Raw genomic sequence first — 12,321 nt, 5'->3', positions numbered from 1 at the left:
TTCGATCTACCTAAAGGTCGGTCGGGGTTAGTAAGGGACTTGAGACGTCCGGGACAGTTAGTTGGCCTATCAGCTCTACTCATGAATGAAAACGCAAAGTAAAAGGAGGGGTTGAGAGCTTACCGAGTGGAGGAACTTTGCGGATGAAAGCTTGAAGTTTTTAGCTCGACTGCCTTGCTAAGGTGCTCTGCTCGGAGCTCTCTGAGAGTACCGACTGAAGCAAAAGAGTGAGGAAAGTTCAAATGAGAGCCTCAAGGGCCTATTTATAGGAGAGCATTTAGGCGGGAAACGAGCCCACTTGCTTGACGCGACCCGCGCTGATTCCGAGGCAACCGTTGCAGTCGTCGAGGCCAGCAGTGGCCGACACGTGGCGAGGGAGGGAATGACAGCTGGCCGATCAATTTGGTAGCTGACGGTTGGGCTTCTTCATCCCGTCCCGTTTTTTCCCGGATGATCAAAAAGGCCCGGGCTGGGGGGCTTTTGGTAGGGAATATCCCGACCGACATAAGCTCCACCACGACCGACTTGCCTTTGTCTATGTCTTTTTGTCTTTGCAGGTAGCAGGTCGGGCTTTCCATGAAGACCCCGGTCGGGAAGCGACCGGGAATTGCCCGAGCGCTGGTGTCGACCACCGAGCGGTAGCCCTTTGGCGAGAGAGCTGGCAAAAGGACACGTGGCAGCTCTTTACGACGACAGACAGGGCACCCGGGAGGATGACACGTGGTGGCTACGTGGAGGACATGCCGAACGGCTGGAATCCTGTCCCCGGCATAGCGGCTATAAATACCCACAGTAGCTACAGTGTAAGGGACTTTTGGACGATCGATAGGTTGTTATTAGAGCATCCCGACCGCAGTCAGTCGGCACTCAGAGCAACCAAGTAGATTGTACTTAGGGCCTTTACCGTGATCAATAAAGTCTTTTATTTGCTTTACTCGATCTCGGGTTATTTTATATTGCTTACGTATAATTAGCAGTATCAGATGCTTTACAGTTAAAAAGGATGTTCTAGCAAATTTTTCCTCAGCGCATGTTTCACATTGTTCACATGTATCATTAGACAGGTTTGGTAGCATATTCACGTTTTTCAGTCTATTTAAACATTTTTCACCAACATGTTCTAATCTAACATGCCAAGCATTAACTGATACAGCAGTATAAGCAAAAGAAGCATTCTTATTATCGCGAGCATTCAGAGAAGAACCAGATACATCAGAGTGATTGTTAACTATAGAGACATCTAGTACAAAAAGACCTCCACGCAGATATCCCTTCCCAATGAACTTCTCACAACGAGTCATAACCAGACGGTCAGACTCAAAAACCATCTTAATTCCAGCCTTATTAGGAAGGCCTCCGAAAATCAGGTTTCTTCGAAGGGAAGGGACATAAAGCACATTTTGCAACAGTAAATATTTTCTAAAACAAAGCAGTAATTCTACTTTTCCTCTACCACTTACCTCGGAAACGCTGGAGTTTCCCATGAAGACTTGTTCTCCACCAGTGATAGGCTCAAAGGTTTTGAATGAAGCTTTGTTGTTGCAAAAATGTCGTGAGGCTCCAGTGTCCACAACCCACTCGTCTGGATTTTCCACCATGTTGGCTTCAGTTACTACTGCAGCTACTAAATCAGCATCTTCTGTGTTCTCCGTCAGATTAACTTGGTTCTCAACAACGGGTCACTTACACGTTGAAGAATGGTTGTCCGGGCAGTCTTGTTATCTTTTTCGTATTTGATGCGAGCTGCCTCGGCCACAGATGTATCTTGAACTGATGATGACTTCAGGTCCGTGGAAGCATCTGCAGTAGCCGTACCATCTGTAGGCTTCGGGTCTGTCGCAGCAGTTGAAGTCCTGGTCTGCAGTGCAAGTTGCGTAGTAGGCACATTGAACTTCGCAGGGTCTGCAAAAAGGACATAGTCCACATCCTTTGATTCCAGAAGCATGATTAATTTTGCAGCCCATCTCTTGTAGTTCAAACCACCAATGAGTGGTTGAATAGGAGCAATATCAGACACAGTGTTTGTAGCACACATTTTTCGACTCAAACTTGATATATGAATGTTTTTAACTGTTGGGTTTTTCCTGCACTGTGGACGAAAGCTTGGGAACGAAAAAGACAAAGACTCGGTTCTATATCGTGTGTAACACACTGCCTTAAAAACATTCACGACCAGGGATTGAGTCGTATGCTTTCGACCGGCAAAACAGAACAAACTCTCAGGCAGATATATATAAGGTGGTGTTTTCGAACTGGAAGCAAATGCGCAGTACTGTTTTCGGACTTACAGGCACACGCGACATGCAGTGTTCTATTCGAACAGCTCTTCTATTGCATTTAACAACATATGAACATCACCTTTATATAGCAAAGCATGTGCAACAGCCAACCATTCACTACCCATAAGAATAGGACTATAAATTAGCGAAGACCACCCCTGTACGCACATTTACTATGTTGTGCGGACAAGGTCACTAACTGATCCATAAAAATAGGGTAGAAAGAAGGTTTTGGGAGCAAACCGTTGACCCTACCACACCGCGCGTCGTGACGAGCCGGACGGGCGGGCGGCGGTGCGCGCGCGGTTTACCTCCTTTCCCTTCTCATAACACTTCAAACCATCTCAAAGGGCTTGGAGTATATAAGGAGGGAAAAGAGAGGTTAAACTATCAATGTGGGACAACTTGGTTAAGCTAAAACAAGCCTTTCCCTTTAAATGCCCCCAACAACTATTACTATTACTATTATTATTATTACTATAATAATAATAATAATAATAATAATAATAATAATAATAATAATAATAATAATTATTATTATTATTATTATTATATTATTATTATTATTATTATTATTATTATTATTATTATTATTATTATTATTATTATTATTATTATTATTATATTTTGTTAGCTAGTCACATTCCTACGAGATAAAAGCATAGAGCTCCTAGAAGATTTATCTCAAATCGAACCAAAGGAAGTGGACAAAGCTTTAAACGATCCAAGTTGGATTGACGCCATGCAAGAGGAACTTGATCAATTCAAAAGAAATGGCGTTTGGGAACTCATTCCAAGACCAAGTGATCATAATGTTGTAGGAACAAAATGGGTATTCCAGAACAAAGCAAACGAAGACGGCGTAATTGTTAGGAATAAAGCAAGGCTCGTTGCAAAGGGATATTCCAAGAGGAAGGAATAGATTTTGATGAAACCTTTGCACCCGTAGCAAGACTCAAAGTAATAGGAATTTTCCTAGCTTATGCCGCACACAAGGACTTCACCGTCTACCAAATGGACGTCAAGAGCGGATTCTTGAACGGATTACTTGAAGAAGAAGTTTATGTTGAACAACCCCTAGGTTTTGAGGTAAGAGGCGAAGGTGACAAAGTCTACAAACTTAAAAAGGCATTGTATGGATTAAAACAAGCACCAAGAGCTTGGTATGATACCTTGTCAATGTTCTTGATAAGCTGTGGATTCACCAAAGGCCAAGTTGATAAAACTTTATTTAGAATTCAAGATGGTGAACATATTTTATTAGTGCAAATATATGTTGATGATATTATATTTGGAAGCACTAACAATTCTTTGTGTGAGAAGTTTTCAAAGCTTATGCAGAAAAGATTTGAAATGAGCATGATGGGTGAACTAAATTACTTCTTGGGCTTAAAAGTTAAACAAATGAAAGAAGGAATTTTCATCAATCAAGCCAAGTACACCCGCAACTTGATCAAGAAGTTTGGCCTTGATGGAAAATCGTCAATTAAGATTCCAATGAGTACATCATTAAGGCTAGACAAAGACGAAGATGGAAAGGATGTCGATCAAACAAAATATAGAGGAATGATTGGTTCACTTCTACATCTCACTGCAAGCCGGCCAGACATATCTTATGATGTGGGAGTGTGTGCGAGATTCCAAGCAAATCCAAAAGAAAGTCATCTCACCGCAACCAAGAAAATCATAAGATACTTGAAAGGGACGATCAACATAGGATTATGGTATCCTAAAGGTACAGATTTTACTCTAATGGGTTTTTCAAATGTGGATTTTGCAGGTTGTAAAATAGACAGAAAAAGCACTTTCGGGACATGCCAATTCTTGGGGGAAGGCTTGTTTCTTGGTTTAGCAAAAAGCAAAATTCCATCGCAACTAGTACCGCCGAGACCGAATACATTGCTGCAGGGAGTTGTTGTGCACAAATATTGTGGATGAAGCAACAATTGAAAGATTATGGAGTAAATTGTTATGACGTTAGTATTTATTGTGATAATACTAGTGCAATTGCGATTACTAACAATCCGGTGCTTCACTCAAGAACCAAACACATCGACATTCGACATCACTTCATAAGGGATCATGTTGAAAAGAAAGATCTAAAAATCGAGTATATCCCTACGGAGAATCAAGTTGCAGACATTCTCACAAAGCCTTTATGCGAAACAATATGTGTTACCTTAAGGCACGAATTGGGAATGATCGAACTGAGCTAAGTATCACTGGACTTAATTTCCTTATTTTAATTGATACACGTGCTCAATTTAATTTATTTAGCACTTTTTGTTCATGTTTTTAATTGAAAATTACGTGAATAATTTTACAATATGTGTTATCTATTTGTTTATATATTTGCATGTGTTTTGTTACGTGTAATTATGTGTCATGCAAAATTGATTTGATAAATATATGCAATTTTTTAGAAATCTTGAGATTAATCACATGATAGTTTAATTTGTTACTTGAAATGCAAGTAAATTTTCATATATGTGTATTAATCTTCCTGAATGATTTATTTACATGCCTAATTGCTCTTAAACTGATTTAAATTATTTGTGGCATGATAAATACTTGTTACGTGAATTGCATGTGCTATATGTGTTTAATTATTATTTGTGTTGTTAGCTTGTTGTCATACGAAAACCTTTTCAAAATTGGTATCAAGATTTATTTTTGGTTTCTAAAATTTATTTTTGGGAAGAAGTTACAAATTTATTTATTTACCAAAACTTGTGTGATTTATATATGTATTACCGTGTGTGCTTGTATATATATATATATATATATATATATATATATATATATATATATATATATATATATATATATATATATATATATATATGTGTGTGTGTGTGTGTGTGTGTGTGTGTGTGTGTGTGTGTGTGTGTGTGTGTGTGTGTGTGTGTGTGTGTGTGTGTGTGTGTGTGTGATTGTTTCCTAATTATTTTTGGTAACTGAATCCCAAAAGACATTTGATACCACCAAAATGTTTAATTTATTTTTTAATCGTGTGGTTGTTATTAAATTTTAAAGAAAATTCAATTTTTGAAAGATGGAGATATTTTATCTGATATTATTTATTTTGTGAGAGAACTAACCTGTCATTCGAGAATCCTCTTCCTAAACTGATTCTCCAATTTAGCCTCTTATCAAATCTCCCCTCATAACTCTCTCCAAATCAAATCCTAAACCTCCTCTCCCACTCAATCTCTACCCTATGTGTCCTTTCAGAAATCTATTACGTGCTTAAAAGATTTCTAAGAAATTGTGAGCATTAAATGCTACTGTTTAGTAATGATTGCATTCTCTCTCTCCTGACTCACCCTCACTAAAAAGACACATCTATCCTTAAAGAGTCACATTTGGAACCCTTACACAAAAGGACTTAATTGTCCATACCCTCTCTCTCTCGTCCAACCAAGAAAAATCCTCTAAAACTCTCTCTCATACAAAACTCTATATCTTCCCTACCAAAAGAAAATCTCAGATCACTCAGAAAGCCTAAATCTCTCTCCTCAACCGACTCAATCATCGTCCATGTCGATCACAATGGCGCAAACAGAACAACCCAAGGACCTAACCGTGCTTGTGAAACAACTTACGGTGGGAATGGTTCTCAACGAAGAATATTTCATGAATGGAGCTCAAGACAAAGTTCTAGCAACGAAGATCATTCAAGCATTGAAGAACTATGGACTTTATGATTTTCTCACCTACAAGTATTCTGGAGCCTTTGAAGAAGATGTGGTAGAATTTTACCTTCATGCAAACTTGAAAATGGCCGAATTCTATCTACTGTTGGCGGAACACAAGTTGAAATTTCTGAAGAAGACATCCAAAATTGCTTCAATTTTTCAAATTCTCAAATCTTGGTGGATACTCATCACTATGATCATCAAAATTTCTGGGATGAAATTTGAGGTCCAAAAGCACCAGAAATACCAAATTTATGCGATGAGAAAAATCTTTTGAAGCCTGAATATGAGATGATATTGGATGTAATTTACAAAGCCCTGGACAACAAATTGAGAACTTTGGATAATTACTCTTCTCCATATATCTGCTTGATGAATGGAATTATGAGTGGAATCAAATTCAATTGGGCGAATTATATTTTCACCAAAGTTATAGGCTTTATACTTGCCGCAAAGCTAGCTGGAAGACCACTCGAAGGAGATCAATTTCTTCAAGGTGTTGGCTATGGACTTGTCATTGGAGAAATTTTGAGGAAGAAGAGGATACCTTTGAGAAAACACAAAAGTGTTGGAATCTATAGGTATCTATTCAGGAAGTTTTCACCAGACTATGGGAAGAAGAGTCAAAATAAAAAGGCATCCAAAGGAGGAGCCTCTGCAAGCACAAAAACACCTCAATCAAAAGGATCACAAATCAGAAGCAACAGGGTCGCCTCAAACACAAGCAATTTTATGGGGTCCAGTAACCCGACCATCAGAGAACAAGAAGCCACGAGCACATCCATGACGATAATACCGTTTCAAGGAGTGACTGAAAACGAAGCTCAGAATGTGTGTCATTTGGGATTGCCAACCGAACCCATTGATGACACAACAAGGATGGAACTAGCAGGAGTTGAAGTGCGAGTCTCCAACGAGTTGCAAAGAAGAATTTCGAGCCAATCAACAGGTGAAGCAAGTGCCGGACCGGTAGTGTTTAACAATATCCAAGATGATCCAGAATTGATGAACGAGAAGGTCCGAGTTCAAGTATGAAAAAATTGGCGGATTGAGAAATATCACTCTCTCATCCATAAAGCCACTTCGGAATTGATAGGAAGTGAAAAATTTGCCTTGGAGTGGTGCGGAACAGATTCTATACTTGAGGCACCCAACCTAAATCTAGATCAAGTTTACAGATCAAAACTTGAAGAAAAGGCTGCAAAAGGAAAAGTTGTTGTAGCTGTGGCCAAAGAGAATGTAACTCAGATTTCACCAGCTCAATTGGAGAAGATTAATGAAGCTCAGTTACAAATTGTTTTGCAAAGATCTATTGTGGGCACCCATCATAATCCAGGTGAACCTTCTCTTAATCTTGCTAATGAATTTCTTGATGCATTAAGAGAAAGGAATGAAGAAGGAGAAAATATTTCACCTGTATGTGCACATGTGTTATATACTGCTGATGATGATCAAACTACTACTGCTATGATTGGTGATTTAAATTTGGTCAATATTCCGGTCACTGAAGGCGAAAGACATACAAATATTGAATCAAATAATGACCAAATTTTGAGAAATTTTGATGGTCCACAAATGGAAGTAAATAACTCTATCAGAGATGATGTTGACACGGTCAGAGAAGATGTTGGAGGTGAGATTAGAGACGAGATTGGAGAACAAGTAAGAGTAGAAGTTCCAATTGAAAATAGAGAATCAATTTGGGGGGGGGGGGGGGGGGGGGGGACAATTAATTGAAGTTGCAGTACAAAATGTCTCTGTCAAAACTACTGCAAACTTCCAATCCCCACTAGAAGACAGACCATCGTCTGAGCAACCTATTCTTTCAAATCCAAGTTTCTCTTAAGATATTGACAATTATCAAGGAGAAGAAGAAGTCAATACAAAACGAGAAAACTGTGAAAAAGGAACCAGTTGTCAAGAAAATACTACTATGGCCAAATCATCTTAAGGAAGAAGCTCGCAACTTGTGGAAACTCCAATTCTAGCAGATTCAAGAAGGAAGTTTCTCAAATCCCTACATAATCTAAACTGGACAACACACCACCGGCCTGAAGAAGATGAAGATGACATTTTGACAACTTTGTTTGCCAAAGTATCCGAATCTGGAGATATAATTTGCCACAAGATCGGAACTACTTTGAGAGATCAAGGACATTTGGCGATGCAAGAATTTGACAACTCAAGGTCAAATTTCATGCAAATCTTTGAAAAACACATCCTTGGAGTCCAAGTTCAAAAGAACATAAGAGAGTTTGAAAAATAACATAACTGCCAGTTGCCAGTTTGGTTGAAGTGATCAAAAATTTGAAGAAGGAAAAGGAAGATGCTGAGAAGATCAATTATGAACGACATATGAGGCAACTGAAGGCCATACAAGATCAAGAACGAAGAATCAATCAACTTGAAGTTGAGCTATCCTCCATGACACAGAAGTTGGAAACTTTGCAGAATACTTCTGATGTAGCCAATGAAGGAATCAAGATCGTGAACGCCAACCAAGACCGAGATACCCGTGTTCTTAATTTTCTTGCTGATAAAGCCAAAAGGGGGGAAGAATATCTCAGTCATATGGCGGCTCAGAAACAAGAATATTTCTTTGGGCAACCACAAGCTACACCACCAAGTGGCCGAGGCCGAGGCCGTGGACGCCAAGCATCTCCATATGGTTTGGGTTTTGCTCAATTTGCTAATTCTGGTATAGGTGCAGGTTCATCTAAAGGAAAGGCTGATGATTGGTTCAATTGCTCCAAATCCGAAATGCCATATACTGTATGGACCAAAGAAAACGCACCTGCCATGATCAAAAAGCAATCTCTAGCTGAAGTAGCTCACTGGGTGAATGAAAAGAATAAGGAACAACAGAGAAAGAGAAAGAAGATGGATATGTGGTTTGAGTTGAAAAATCTCACTAGAACCACATGAAATTCTCTAGGCCAAGGTAGAAGCTTCAATGAGTGCATAAAATGGATTGATGCTGGAGTTCTACCGGGAACAACTCTGAAAGAAGCATATGAAAATTACCTCGCCGGACAAGTCAACAAGGAATTCTTCTGTGAACGTATCAAGAATGATGTGTACAAGATGAGGGGACACATCAAAGATGTCCTGAAGAACGGAAGAAGCGATAAGAGGCAAAAGAGGTAATCTGATCGTATGTTTTTCGAAACTTATGTTGTGTAAACTACTGTTTCAAAATTATCAAGTATTTTCCCTTATTATGATCATATAAGTTATGTTAATTTCCTAAAGTGGTCTATATTTCTTTTTGATATCTTAACTTGTATTTAGAATGTGAATTAAAAGACAAGCATGTAAAACGCATAACAAAAGAAAAAAATGACTAGAATTAAATATGCAAATGCGTATTAGGAACTTCTCTAAAATTAATTCACGAGTCAATTTTATTTCCCTAGAAAATTTTTTGTTAAACTCATCATGGCTTTGTCAAATAAAATTGAGCAAAAATATTTTTTCAAAAGACTTAAAGCCAATGACTGAGTATAGGATTTTGGCATTATCAAAAGGGGGGAAATTGTTAGGAATATATTGTAATAGATTTTGATATGCCAAATTGTATTTTAGAATTCCCAATTTTATTTCTTAAGTCTAGGCGTGTCATAGACCATGAAAGGAAAATTAACAAAAATAGAAAAAGTGAAAAATACGAAGAAGAATAAAAAGAAGGAGATGTATGCATATGATATGTATACTTAAATAAGCCCACACGCCCCAACTCAAAGAAGAAGTCACACTGATAATCTCATACGAAGAAAAGAGAAGCAAATGAAATTGCATGAAGTAATCTTGGAGATCAAGCATCTATGGAAAGAAAGAAATACATCAAGGAGAATGCTATAATAACCAATAATTTGTATAGGCGAGATGGATGAATGCTTGGTGTATAAACCTTAAGGTCTTAGGTTTGAAACTCACTCTCTATAATTTTATAAGGCAAAATTATAGGAGCTGAGGTTTCGAAATTAATTCAATAATTCGAAACTAAGAAGGAGAAGAAGTAGGAGCTGAGGTAATTCGTCTCAAACTAGACGAAGACGAAGTGATTTGAAACTAAAGAAGAGATAAAGAGACGAAGTAAAAGTCAAAAGAAGAGATGAAGAGACGAAGTAAAAGTCAATGCGAAGTTAGAGATGAAGAGACGAAGTAAAAGTCAAGACGAAGTTAGAGATGCAGTATGATATGAGATGAAGTTAGAGTCAAATGACTATATATAGTATGAGATGAAGTTGACTTGCTAAGTAAAAGTCAAGATGAGATGAAGTTCACAAGTCGAAGAGATGAAGTTCACAAGTCGAAGAGATGAAGAGACTAAGTAAAAGTCAAGACGAAGTTAGAGATGTAGTATGATATGAGATGAAGTTAGAGTCAAATGACTATATATAGTATGAGATGAAGTTCACAAGTCAAAGTCAAATGAGATGAAGTTCACAAGTCAAAGTCAAATGAGATGAAGTTAGAGATGAAGTCTCATCAGACTATATATAGTAATGACTATATATAGTATGAGATGAAGTTAAAGTATGAGATGAAGTTCACAAGTCAAAGTCAAATGAGATAAAGTTAGAGATGAAGTCTCATTAGACTATATATAGTAAGAGCTGAAGTTAGAGATGAAGTTTCAAAAGCTATATATAGTAAGAGCGAGCTGAAGTTAGAGATGAAGTTTCAAAAGCTATATATAGTAAGAGCTGAAGTTAGAGATGAAGTTTCAATCAAGGATTTGAGACCCAGATCAAGAGATCTCATTGGCCGAACATAAACAACTTCATTAGTAGCCATACGAGAGATTAAAATACTCAGAAGATGAAAGTCCCAGAAGGCATGATCTACATCAGAATTATTTTAAGAGCCTCTTCACGTTAAGACACGATCTACATCAGAAATATTTTAAGAGTCTCTTACATGGACCAAGAGCCACACTAGTATGAGACCCAGATCAAGAGATCTCATTGGCCTTCATCAGTAGCCATACGAGAGATTAAAATACTTAGAAGATGAAAGTCCCAGATGGCATCATCTACATCAAAATTATTTTAAGAGCCTCTTCACGTGAAGACACCATCTACATCATAAATATTTTAAGAGTCTCTTCACATGGACCAAGAGCTAAGCAATGGCTGAAATATCTCAAATGTCAGAGATATTATTTTTAATAAGATCTTCTGAGAAAGCTACAGATCTTCTACAAAGGCTACAAGAATTCAAATTTGAGGTTTGAAATTCAAATTTGAGATTGTCTTTTTCCAACGGACAACTTCTCAAAACCAGCTATAAAAGGATGAAGATTGAAGCAGATCAAAGCACTTCCAACCACACTTCCAACACAAGCAACGAACAGTACATACGAACAAGTGCTATACTTATATAGAAAATATTCAAGTGAGAAAAACACTCAGAGCTCAAAGAAAAAATATTCAGGAGTGTTTAAAATCTTCATCATTGAGAGACTTGCTGCATATTGAAGATCCACTCAAGAAGTCTCAAAGTTGGAAGCTAGTGAAACTTGTTTTTCTACAAACAAGTGATATTCCTACTGGAGTGTAGGAAGGGAGGAAAGTAGCACGGAGTTGTGAAATCCTAGATTGTCACACGGAGCTGTGAGATCTGAAACAGCAGTGTTGGAGGCACTGGGCGTGATTGGTGCGGGCTTAGTGATCAAAGCACCAGATCACGGGATACGTCGACCGGATCGTGGAAGACGGGGGAAAAGTAGTACGGAGTTGTGAAATCCTGTGAAAGTAGCACGGAGTTGTGAAATCCGAAGCAGCAGTGTTGGAGGCACTGGGCGTGATTAGTGTGGGCTTGGTGATCAAAGCACTAGATCACGGAATTCATTGTATCTTGTAACCGAGAAGTAGTGGATATAGTGAATTACTCTTGGACGATAAGAGCAAGTGGAGTAGGAGGATTACATCACCCCCGAACCACTATAAATTGCCTTGTGTCATTTACTGCTTTATTTACTTACTGCTTATCACGTGGATATACTTGACACATTCATCACACACACTTGCTTAATTATTCCGCTGTGCACAAGACTCTAACAATCTAGTTAAGAGTCTTGATATTTCTGTTGCCTTAGCGATTGTTGTATTCGCGAAAACGTTTAAAAGTCTATTCACCCCCCCCCCCCTAGACTTTTACCGCATCCCCTTTGGGACCAACAAGAACAATAACATAAGATAAGAACAAAACAGAAACATTAAATAAGAATACAGAAGGCAGAAGAATAGAATGTTAAATATACTTACTTCTAACCAAACCATAGTGAAGATAGAAGATTATAATATGTACTTAATAATTTCGTGGTAAACAACATTTTC

Source organism: Ipomoea nil, unplaced genomic scaffold (genome assembly GCF_001879475.1).
Source record: "Ipomoea nil cultivar Tokyo-kokei standard unplaced genomic scaffold, Asagao_1.1 scaffold1179, whole genome shotgun sequence".
Classification (NCBI taxonomy): Eukaryota; Viridiplantae; Streptophyta; class Magnoliopsida; order Solanales; family Convolvulaceae; genus Ipomoea; species Ipomoea nil.
The sequence above is the reverse complement of the archived record's forward strand: the minus strand, read 5'-3'. Positions refer to the sequence as shown.